The sequence below is a fragment of the Notamacropus eugenii genome, chromosome 5, assembly GCF_028372415.1.
Source record: "Notamacropus eugenii isolate mMacEug1 chromosome 5, mMacEug1.pri_v2, whole genome shotgun sequence".
Lineage (NCBI taxonomy): Eukaryota > Metazoa > Chordata > Mammalia > Diprotodontia > Macropodidae > Notamacropus > Notamacropus eugenii.
In genome coordinates this window covers 292,633,410-292,644,334 of record NC_092876.1, presented here as the reverse complement: position 1 = coordinate 292,644,334, position 10,925 = coordinate 292,633,410, and the positions used below count along the sequence as shown (strand labels likewise).

Sequence of the window (10,925 nt, the reverse complement as noted above, 5' to 3'; positions counted from 1 at the left end):
TATATACTGACAAACCTGAGCACAACAGAAGGGTAGGGGTAGAGAAGATGACAAGAAATGAGGTAATGAATTACTTACGAAACTGACAGTGTATAATTTGGATGTTTGTAGATGATAGTGTCTGAGATCTGCACTGGGTAATAAGAGGAATGAATCTCTAAAGAGTGAAGTTTGCTTGTGTGATAGAGGAATGAAACTCAAAAGAGTAAAGCTTGCCAAGTGATGTTGCTAAAGAAACACGCCCATGAGGAGCAAGGAGTACCCCTGGTCCTTCTCATGACTCTATGTATCAACAGGGCACAAGACAAGGAACGCCCAGCCCAGGACTGGATCGGTTGGCAAACAGCGTAGAGGAGTATCTCTGGAGGATTCCATGAGTGCCTGATAGAAAGGGAATTTAAAAAAAAGAAGTCTAGGATGAAGGAGTGTTTATTAATATTAGAACTGAATTCCAGATGCCAAGCTCAAAGGGGAGAGACTAGAGAGAAAGTAGGATTTGCTGAGGACTGATAATATGAGAAGGCAAAGATGGTAACTCAGATTAATAGAAATTAGGGGAGATAGGATGTGGGAATTTTCTAGTCATAGGTTGACAGAAGTACTCCTGGAGTGGGGCTTCTGCCTTCCAGGTTCCTGACAATGAGTGGCAGCAGACTGTATTCTCTCAAATACCAGGAAAGAATATTTTCTCAAATTGCAGGGTTTGAGCCAGTAAGGAGATAGGTTCAGGTATCTGCTTCTATAAACATCTGTTCCTTAGGTCCCCAAGGCCTGATTTAACTAATAATCAGTGTTGATTTCTTTATTTCAGACCAAAATAATGGGAGATACTGTGTACTTAGAAAGTACCCTGAACAAAAAAAAAAAAGTGAACACTTGGCTCCTAGACTTAGTGTCTGAGTTCAGGTTTATAAATGAGTTCCTGAGGGTAAAAGGCCCAGCGTTTTAGGTACCAGTCCTCGATTATCACAATAATAGCTAGCATTTACCTGATGTGGAGGTGTCAAACCTTCAGCCTGCAGGCTTCATGCTAGTAGCAACACTCCCAAGGGTGCCTGAATCAGATTAAATTGTAATTGGGAAATATTTAATAAAATAAATAAAAATAGGAGACAGAAAACATTACAATTTGGGCAGCTAAGTGGCCAAGTGGATGGAGTGCCAGGCCTGAAGTCAGGAAGACTCATCTTTCAGAGTTCAAATGTGGCTTCAAACACTTAGCTGTGACCCTGGAGAAGTCACTTAACCCTGTTGGCCTCAGCTCCTCATCTGTAAAATAAGCTGGAGAAGAAAATGGCAAACCACTCCAGTATCTTTGCCAAGAAAATTGCAAATGGGGTCAGTCATGACTGAAACAATTGAACAAAAAACTTTGTATTTTTAAACTGTCAATATACAAACTGCAGGGATTCTAATGGATTAGTGCCTCCTTCCCAACTATCTTCTATTTGAGTTTGACACTGTTAGTGCTTTAAGGTTTGCAAAACACTTTGCATATGTTATCTCATTTGATCCTTACGGCTAGAGAACTAAATTCTGGACAACTGAGAATTGTTGGGGACCGAAATGTCGTTTATCTCATAGGATTCACTGAAGTCAGGAAGACTAGAGCCTTCACAAGAGCCTTCACATGTTCAACGGGAAGGACGTCTCTAAATCCAGTCCCTGAAAGGAGTCCAGGCTGCAGTCTCTTTCTACTTTGTCTAAAGGTGGAGCTAGGAGTACAGGTGTTTCGTTAGGAGTCTTGATATCTGTCAATAATGTTAATCAGCAGCTAGGTAATGCAGTGGATAGAGAGACGGACTTGGACCCAAGAAGACCTGAATGTGAATCCTGTCTCAGATACTTTCTTAGCTGCATCCCTCAGCAAGTCACTTAGCCTCTCTCTGCCTCAGTTTCCTCATTTGTAAAATGGCGATAATAATACCACCAACTTCACAGGTTGATTGTGAAGATTAAATGAGATAATACCTGTAAATTTTAAGAACCTTAAAGTGCTATCTAAGTGCTATTATCATTGGTTCCTCACTTGCCTAGGCACACAATAATGGAGAAGGAAGGGGAAGAGGTTCTTCAGGGGTACTAGTGTTAGTAGTATTCTACCTAGGGTATTAAGTAGTAATAGAATTCTGTGCTGAACAAAGACAGCTCAATATGGAGAGAGAGAGAGAGACAGAGAGACAGAGACAGAGAACAGGATAACTCCTGACAACCTGTACTTCTCAAACTTAGCAATGCTTAAATTAAGGTGTCCAGAAATGGAATTTGCCGCCTTGTAAAGTAGCTCGTTGTCCTCAGGAAAGCGTTCAGAGACTTGGTAAAGACACCATGAAGGCGACTCCCGTGTGAGGTTGAGGTCCTGGATGACCTCACTCCGTCCTAAGCTCCTTGTCAGTGTAAGCTTCTCTGATCCTGACGGGGAGAACAGAGACAGGAATCTTGGAGGGCTGCTTCACGTGCCAACCCCGCACGTAGGGCATCCTAAAGTTCCTTACTTATTCGGAGATGCATTTGTCTCTTTGTAGTTTTAGGGTCACATACTAGGAGACCGAGGGGTCCTTAAAGGTCACCTTGTCTCATTTCGCAGATGAGCAGACTGCTGGCCAGAGAGGTTCAATGACTTGCCCCAATTCCCAAAAGTCTTTGAGAGCAAGAATCGGAATTTGAACCGAGGTCCTCGGACTCTAAATTCAGAACTCTTTTTACACTGACACTCTCAACGATAGCATTTGGGACCATTTGTCTTTTATCCGGGTGTACTTGTTCGGTGGTGGTGGGGGCTGGGTGCATCAAGCCATTTTCTTTTTAACCCCACAGAACTCACACCCAGAAGAGCACTCAGAAGCCGCCTAATAATCTGTGTTCATTTTGACCTAAGAGGAACTAAGGCCGAGAAAGTCGCGGTGGGATTCGAAGCCAGGCCTTCCCATTCCAAGTCCGGAGGACAGCCGGGTGAACCCTGGGTCTAGTCAGGGTAAACCTGAGAGCCAACGCGGCCTCGGCTGCGGGGCCCCAGCGAGCCTTAAGCTTCTGCAGCGGTAGAAGGAGGGTCATAATGCCCCCCACCCGCTAAGGCTGTGGGAGGGCGGTACTCGGGAAGCACTCAATCCAGGCTCGCTTCTTTTTAGAGACCTCTGCATGTTAAAGGAACCTCCAGCACCAGGACCAGGAGCCGGTCACACTAAACTGGCCCAGGATCGAGGGATCGAGGGATCGAGGCCCGGCCGGCGGAGGGGGGATGGGAAGTGACCTGCTGGGGAATTTCCAAACCGAAGTGTTTAAAATTGCAGTGGGGTCACGCGGAGGGAGGGAATGACCTTGGGGCTAGAAGGTCACGTAGAGAAGAAAGAAGAGCCCGGGTGGGGCGTGGGGCCGGGGCCGGGATCGGGATCGCTGGGGGCCCCTGTCCCCCTGGGCCTGGAGCACGCGGGGGCGGGGCCGGTCGAGGAGGGGCGGGGCTGGGGAGTTTGGCTGAATCTGGGCCGGAGGCCCGGGATGGGAGTGGTGTGGGAGGGGTCGACCAGGGTGAGGGGCCGGGTGGGAGGGGCTATGGGCGGGGTCTAGGCGCCAGGGCGGGGGTCTAGGCGCCAGGTCGGGGTCTGCGGCAGTTGGGGGCGGGGGGTGGAGTGTCTGTGAGGGTGACCTGGCCTGGAGCGTGTCAGAGGTGAGGGGGTTCGGTGGGGAAGGCTCGGTCGGGCGCGCGGCCTGGGCTGAGGAGGGATCTGGGGGCCTGCGGGGTCTAGGAGCGAGGCAGGGGCGGGGTTCGGAAATGTTAGCTGTCCGGAGGCAGGGTCAGAATGCTCTACTGCCCCAAAGCCCCGGGACGGCGTGGGTGGGAGGGTTGGTGGCCGAAGGGGCGGGGTCTGTGTGAACAGTTCTGGGTGCCCGGGGTGCGAGAGGGGCGGGGCCCGAGTCGGGGGGCGGGGCCTAGGCTCCTGCGCTTCCTGGGTCTTGCTCCTCGGCCGCCCCGTTTCCCGTGAGACCCTGTGGCGGCCGTTGTCGCGGGGAGGCTGGTCCGTCCGCTGCCGCGCTGTGGGTGACCTAGATTAACAAAAAGCAAAGCAGCGCTTCGTGTAGGAGCGGGCGAGGGGCCAGTCCAGCCGCCCTCTGTCGGATCCGAGGAGCCGCAGAGGCAGCACCGGGAGCGGCCTAACTGCTGGAAGCCTCTCCCGGGGAGCCGCTGGGGGAGGCTCCGGAACCTCCACGCTGGCCTTGACTTTGGCCCTCGGGGCTTCCCTGCTGCTTCGAGGGACCGCGCTGGCGGCCTCGCGAGACTTCCTGCGAGCCTGTCTCACCTCCGTCGTCCTCATGTCGTCCGCCGCGCGTGCTGGGGGGAGCCTCCACCGCAAGGCTCGGTCGTCGCCTTACCCGCGGTCCACAGTGGAGCGATGTCACGTGCCCGACGACAAAGTGTCCTGGCTGGTGGAGTGGCCCGAGTACGAGCCCGTGGAGTACACGGCGGCCGCCGTCCTGGCGGGGCCTTCCTGGGCGGATCCCCAGATAGGTGACAGGGGTTTTTCTCCCAAGTTCAATGAGAGGGACGGACTGGTTGACCGGAAAAGCCACAATGGGCCCTACGAGGTTGTAAATGGTCGACCTAGAAATCCCGCAGGCCGTACAGGACTTGTTGGCCGGGGCCTTCTGGGACGGTGGGGCCCAAACCACGCAGCAGACCCCATCATCACTCGATGGAAAAGGGACAGCTATGGAAAGAAGGTCTCCCACCCCGTCTCTGGCAAAGACATCCTGCAGTTTGTAGCCATCAAACGGAAAGACTGTGGAGAGTGGGCGATCCCGGGGGGCATGGTGGATCCAGGAGAGAAAATCAGCGCCACCTTGAAACGAGAGTTTGGGGAAGAAGCCATGAATGCCTTAGAGAAGTCCAAGGCAGAAAAGAAGGAGCTGGAGGAACAGTTACACAGCCTCTTCAGCCAGGAGCATTTAGTGGTTTATAAGGGATATGTGGATGACCCTCGAAACACTGATAGTGCCTGGATGGAGACAGAAGCTGTGAACTACCATGATGAAACAGGCGAGACGATGGATAATCTGACTCTGGAAGCAGGAGATGATGCTGGCAAGGTGAAATGGGTGGAAATCAGTGATAAACTCAAACTTTACGCTAATCACTCCCAATTCATTGAACTTGTGGCGGAGAAGCGAGGAGCTCATTGGAGTGAGGACTGAGAGGCCCTGGCTACCATGGATGATAGCCTAGGAAATTGCAAGTATACTTAAGGTCTTCAAATAAAGAGCTGTGGGTCCAGAGAAAGAAATCAGAACGTTCATTTTAAAAGGTCACAAGTTGGGCCCCAAAGAAGATATACTAGAAGATATTTATTCTGTTTCTTTGCAGAGGTGGGGGAATCGGTGTGTATCACTGCATATAATGTCAGAATTTTTTGTTATACTGGTTGGCTTTTCTGTACTTTTCTCCCTCTTTCAAAACAAACAAAAAACATTTTGCTATAGGGAATGTCTGTCTGGGAGGAGAAGTGGGTCTTGAGGTATTGGGAAATTTTTTTTAAAATATCACATCCTAAACTAATTGTATTTGCCCTAGAGTCAGAGATTGGTATTTTTAAAAATAGAGTGAAATGATAAAGAGAAGAAAATCTTTTTAGCCAGAAGATAAATATAAATAGCATTTTGTACATTATTCTTTTTATTTGCCTTAGCCCAAATTAAATAACTGTTACTCTTTTCATACTTGTAGGCCAAAATAAATGCTTAGCCAACAAGTTTCTTTGCTTTTTTCCTAGTTAATTCTCTATTGATAGTGTGTTCTGCTTAATTTTTCTGCACCCGAATTGTGTAATATTGCTAATTTCATGCCACAACATGTGCACCAGAAGGAGCTATAACGTTGGCGATGGTCCAAGGTAGCCTGATTTTTGTTTTACCCGTTTCAAAATTAGTTTTGGATAGTCATGTTAAAACTGCTTTTAAAAATTAAAACTGAATATTTTTAACTTAATCAACTGTATGAAAAACAATCCAGTCGTTTTAGTTTCTGAAAAATCCTCAATAAAACTTGTCCAGGAATGGAAAAAAAATGTGATGTGCTTACTTGAGGATACTGTATTTTGAGGCCTTAGTGGTTTTTAAGGGGGAGGTTTGTGCTGTATAAAGAATTTATGATTTGGGTCTGGAGTTAGACTAATTAAATTCTGAGGTACCTTTCATGTACCTGGCCTCAGGACCTGGGTTTGAGTTTCACTTTTGCTGTCTTGTGGCCCTGGACTAGACAAACTTTCTAATCCTTAGTTCCTTCAGCTATAAAATGGGAATAATACCTCCCTTATCTACTTCATTAGGCTGTTTTCAGGATCTCATGAAATTTAATAGATGTGAAATCACTAAAGCACTATACAAATGTAGTGATTATTGTCATTCCTGCTTACATCTATTGTTCTAGCTGTACTGGATGAACAGCAGTTATACACTGATAACTCCCTCCCATCTGTTTAGTCCGTAAAAGATTGTAATAATGCAAACTAAAAAGTAAACTTTATTATTTGCCTCAAAGAGGAAATGTAAAGTTAGTGGGTATAGTTGACCTTGACTTATGTCACTGTTCTAAACCACCTCAAGCAACTCTGACTTGTTGCAGAGCATATGTTGATTGCTTTGATACGGATAGTTTACTCTCAGGAGTTCCCTATAATCAATGAAATCTATGTTATCCTGATTTTGTATCTTAGGATCATAGGTTTAGAGATACATTTTACAGATTAACACCCTTAGAGATATCCAGTGACTTGCTTTAAGTCACATAGGCAGTTATTTAAGAAAAGTGAAAAGGTAGAGGGGGTTTGAGAAGTAGAGTAGGGGAAATGAATTCACTCAAAATGAGTGGACCCAATTTGAAGGGGTTGGGGGTGTAGGGGGTTTGGAACCAGGCACTCTAGGGATTAAGTTAACTATCACTGAAGAACAAAGGATTGAGCCCAGCTGAGATGAAAAAACAGGAATCTGTTGTGTCCCCAAAAGGGATAATTGTGTGATATCCTCCAGCAATACACAGCAGTTCAGTATTCCCAGTGAAAGTGAATCAGGGTAGGTAATGAATGATGAAGTAGCAAAGGGCTGATGGTGATTTGGAGGCCTAGGTGAACTGCTTAACTAATGCTTCAAGAATATTTAGAATGAGGCAAGTGAGACCAGTGCATTGGTATTGAACTGGGAAAAATAGAGGTAAACAAAACCAAAAAAAGTCAAATTTTGTACTCTATACATGTGGCAATAAATTTTAGCTTTTAGTTTGTTTTCAAAATTTGCAAGATTTTCTTAACCTGTTTGATTCTGTATGCTAATACTTTTACTTAACATAGAAATATCAATTAATTTAATTTTTGTGTTTAAATAGCTAGGTTCCTTCCTGAAAAAAATATATGCTTTGTTTTTATTGTACTTAAATGTTGCACAGAACAACAAAAATGTAATTTTAGCAATTAAAATTTCCTTTGGGTTATTTCAGCACCATGATTTGTTTTATTATTTAGAGACTTAGACTTCCCCCATCCCCAATTAAACTCCTTTTCTTCAAGCAACAGCTGTGAATAGAAACATTTAGTGATTTCCAGATATTTTGAATTTATGCTTTTGGAGCTGAAGAGTCATAGTTTTAGGGTTAAAGAGCAACTCCCAGCAGCTGAAAGGGACACTCTCCCTCAAACCCTTTGCCCCTTAATTTTTACTTTCCTTCAATAAAATTCCTCTCTTTTCACCTCCTTTTTATCAGTCTCTTCCTTGAGTAACTCTTTGCTTTCTAGTTTTCATTTTTTTCCTTTCCTACACTCATTTCCACTTTTTAATTCCTCAGTCCTTCTTTCTCAAGCTACACTTGCTTCCTGTCTTGTTCCTCATTGCTAGATTTTTGCAGTCTTATCACTCCATGCCTGGAATATGCTCTGCTCTCATTTCTTAGTCCTGGAGCTCCCTTCAAGGTTCAGCTCATTTTCAGCCTCCTTCAAGAGAGCTTTCCCCATTCCCTTAGTTGTTAGTTGCCTTCTATCTCCATCATTGTATTTATTTTGTATATATCTTGCATTTACTTCTATGTGAACATGACATCTGCCCTTAGGGAAATATAAGCGCTTTGAGAGTATTTGTTTCTCTGGTGCCTAGCACAGTACCTGGTCTTAATAAAGGCTTATCCATTGTTTGAAAGATAAACAAATGGGGTGGTACACTTAGAGATCTCCTTCCAAGTTGATATCAAACCATTCTTTGGCTATGGCCAACCAACAAGATAAAAATCCACCTAATTATTCTGTTTTCTAGCTTGGATATCTCCATCTCATCATGATGGATAGACTTTGTCAAATGCTTTGCTGAAACCTAGATATATAGAATATTACTTATATAAAATAGGGCAAACACATAGTGCTTACACTGTACCAGGCACTTTATTATCTCATGGGATCCTCACAACAACTCTGAAAGGTTAGATACATTATTCCTAATTTAGAGGTGAGGGAACTGAGGCAAACGGATTTAAGTGCTTTGGCCAGAGTCACATAGCTATTAAAGTGTCAGAAGCCAAATTTGAATACAGGTCTGACTCCAGGCCTAGTTTTCTATCCAATGTACCACTTAGCTCCTAGATAAAGTGTCTACATAGTTTCCTTAATCTACCATATTTTAAGAAGAAATGAGATTAGTTTGGCATTATCTTTTGTTGAAAGCATGCTGTATCTCTATGATCACCATTTCTTTTTTCCTACATAATCACATCTATAGATGCAAATATATATGTTAAAGATTTCCTTAATGCATTTTTTACTGTTGCCAGGAATTTTAAGTCAAGCTCACTGGACTCATTTTTCAGACGCTGTTATCTTCATTTTTTTTTTTTAATTAAGGTTGTAGTTACTCAACCATTTTCTGTGAGTTTTCAGAGATCACTGACAGGCTCAGCAGTTAAATCCACCACTTTATGTACTTAAACTATAATTTATCTAGGTCACTAACTTGAACTCATCAAAGGCAAATCTTCTTACTCATCTTGACTTCCAGTTCCCTATCAGTTTTTCCATACCACAAGTCTTTCTTGATATAGAAAACAAGCAATGAAAGAATTGAGCAACCCTGCCTTGATTCTCCTCTTTTCCCTGGTAATAGTAAAAAAACAAAACAACAACAACAAAAAACCCAGCAATAACAAAAAAAAAATACTACTCCCAAGCATGCCTTTTCTTCTTAGCTTTCTTCATCATCTGCAACTTACTCTGAGCTTTAGCATTTCAGATGCTGTTCTTAGAGATGATATTTTTCCTCCATTATCTGGAGGATTTCCATTTTCTATATATCTTTATAAAATCTAAGTTGGGTTAGTGAATTACTTGTGCATTCTCACTGGGCTGTTTCCCTTTTTGCTTTTTATCAAAGTAAATCCTTTTAGTGTCTTCAGAATTTTATTCTTGAGAGCTTACTACTGGGGTGATTTCCCCTGTAGAATCCTATTTATTCTTTCTCTGAACTCTTTGAAACCTGCTATACAAAAGTCTAGTTGCCATGTCACACTGTTCTTAGCTTTTCTTACCTTCCTTGTCAGAAATTCTAAGATGGAATAGTCACTTCTCTCCAAATATTTTCATTTATAACCCAGAAAAAAATTCATCACTGGTATTGGTGAGGATTAAGTCCAGAATATCAGTTCCCCTAATTGTTTCCTCTACCTTTTGGAGGATGAAATCATCAATTAGTCAAGAATTTATTAGCTATTCAATTTTTAACAGAGTTCTAGCAGAAACATATTTTGACTTGATGTAAGTAAAAGCTTCCTTACTATCAGGAGTATACAAAAGTGGAACTTTTTGCCTTGGGCCTTGAAGCAAAGGCCTGCTAACTTCTGTTTGGATTTTCTTGTTTGGATATAGATTGAGTATGATGGCTTCTGAGGTCCCTTTTCACTTGATTCTGTGATCTAAGAAATCTTCTGAGCATGTTTGAGAATTCACCTCACTTATCTATTACCTAAGTATATATTACTTAACCTGATTTACCTCAGTTCCTGAAATGTAAAATGAGTTGGGGAAGGAAATGGCAACCCACCCCAGTGTCTTTGCCAAGAAAACCTCAAATGAGTTCTTGAAGATTTGGACACAACTGAAACAACTGAACAACAAAATCTTTTACTAAAGTTTTTTTGTTTTTTTTCCCCTATCTTTGCATGCTTAGGTTTATAATAAATTATGTTATTCACTACTGTGTATCATGGCCTCTGTGCCACACTTATGCTGTTTTCTTCTTTTTTTTTTTAGTAAGGGTGGATTGTAGCATGTTTCAATGCCAGTAGTCAAATCAGTCAATCAGCAAGCCTTTTCATAGCACCTAATGATGGGTCCATGACTGACAACTCCCTCAGTATTTAGTATACTCCCTCTATACTTTCCCAAACATAGCTCCCAAAGACATCTGGGCCCTTAGGTTACCTAATTAGTATTCCTGGCATTCCTTTCCCATGCCCTTTTTCTTTATAAGTTCTAGATTTACCCCCATTAGGTTGCAAGTTCCCCAAAGGGATTTTATTGATGTTATAATAAACTGTCTTTTGACTGAAAGAAGCATTGAGTGTGTGGATTCATTCCCAGTGACTCTGCCTTGGTATTCTTGGCATCCCAGGACCCCTCAGCACCCCAATCTCTACCCCAAAACTCTTGACTGTTATATTCCAGATACTCTACTAGGTTCTGGGGACATAGCCTTTCTGTTTCTGTGCCACCAATGATTTTGTCCAAAGAGGAGAAGAAAGGTATCTGTTGTGTGCCAAGAGACTTTAATATTACATATAATAGAATCTCAGTCAAAAGAGAACATCTAGTCCAAATTATACCCAATCAGGAATTCTTTCTATGTCCCCAACAAACATTTCACCAGTCTTTATTAAAGACCTTTAGGGAAGGATAATCTACTTCCCA

At 43.4% G+C, this 10,925-nt stretch overlaps 1 pseudogene; it reads left to right on the top strand.

Moving 5' to 3' along the window:
- The first annotated feature begins 3,909 nt into the window (after positions 1 to 3,909).
- LOC140506234 (ADP-ribose pyrophosphatase, mitochondrial pseudogene) lies at positions 3,910 to 7,481 on the top strand (annotated as a pseudogene).
- Positions 7,482 to 10,925: the final 3,444 nt, after the last annotated feature.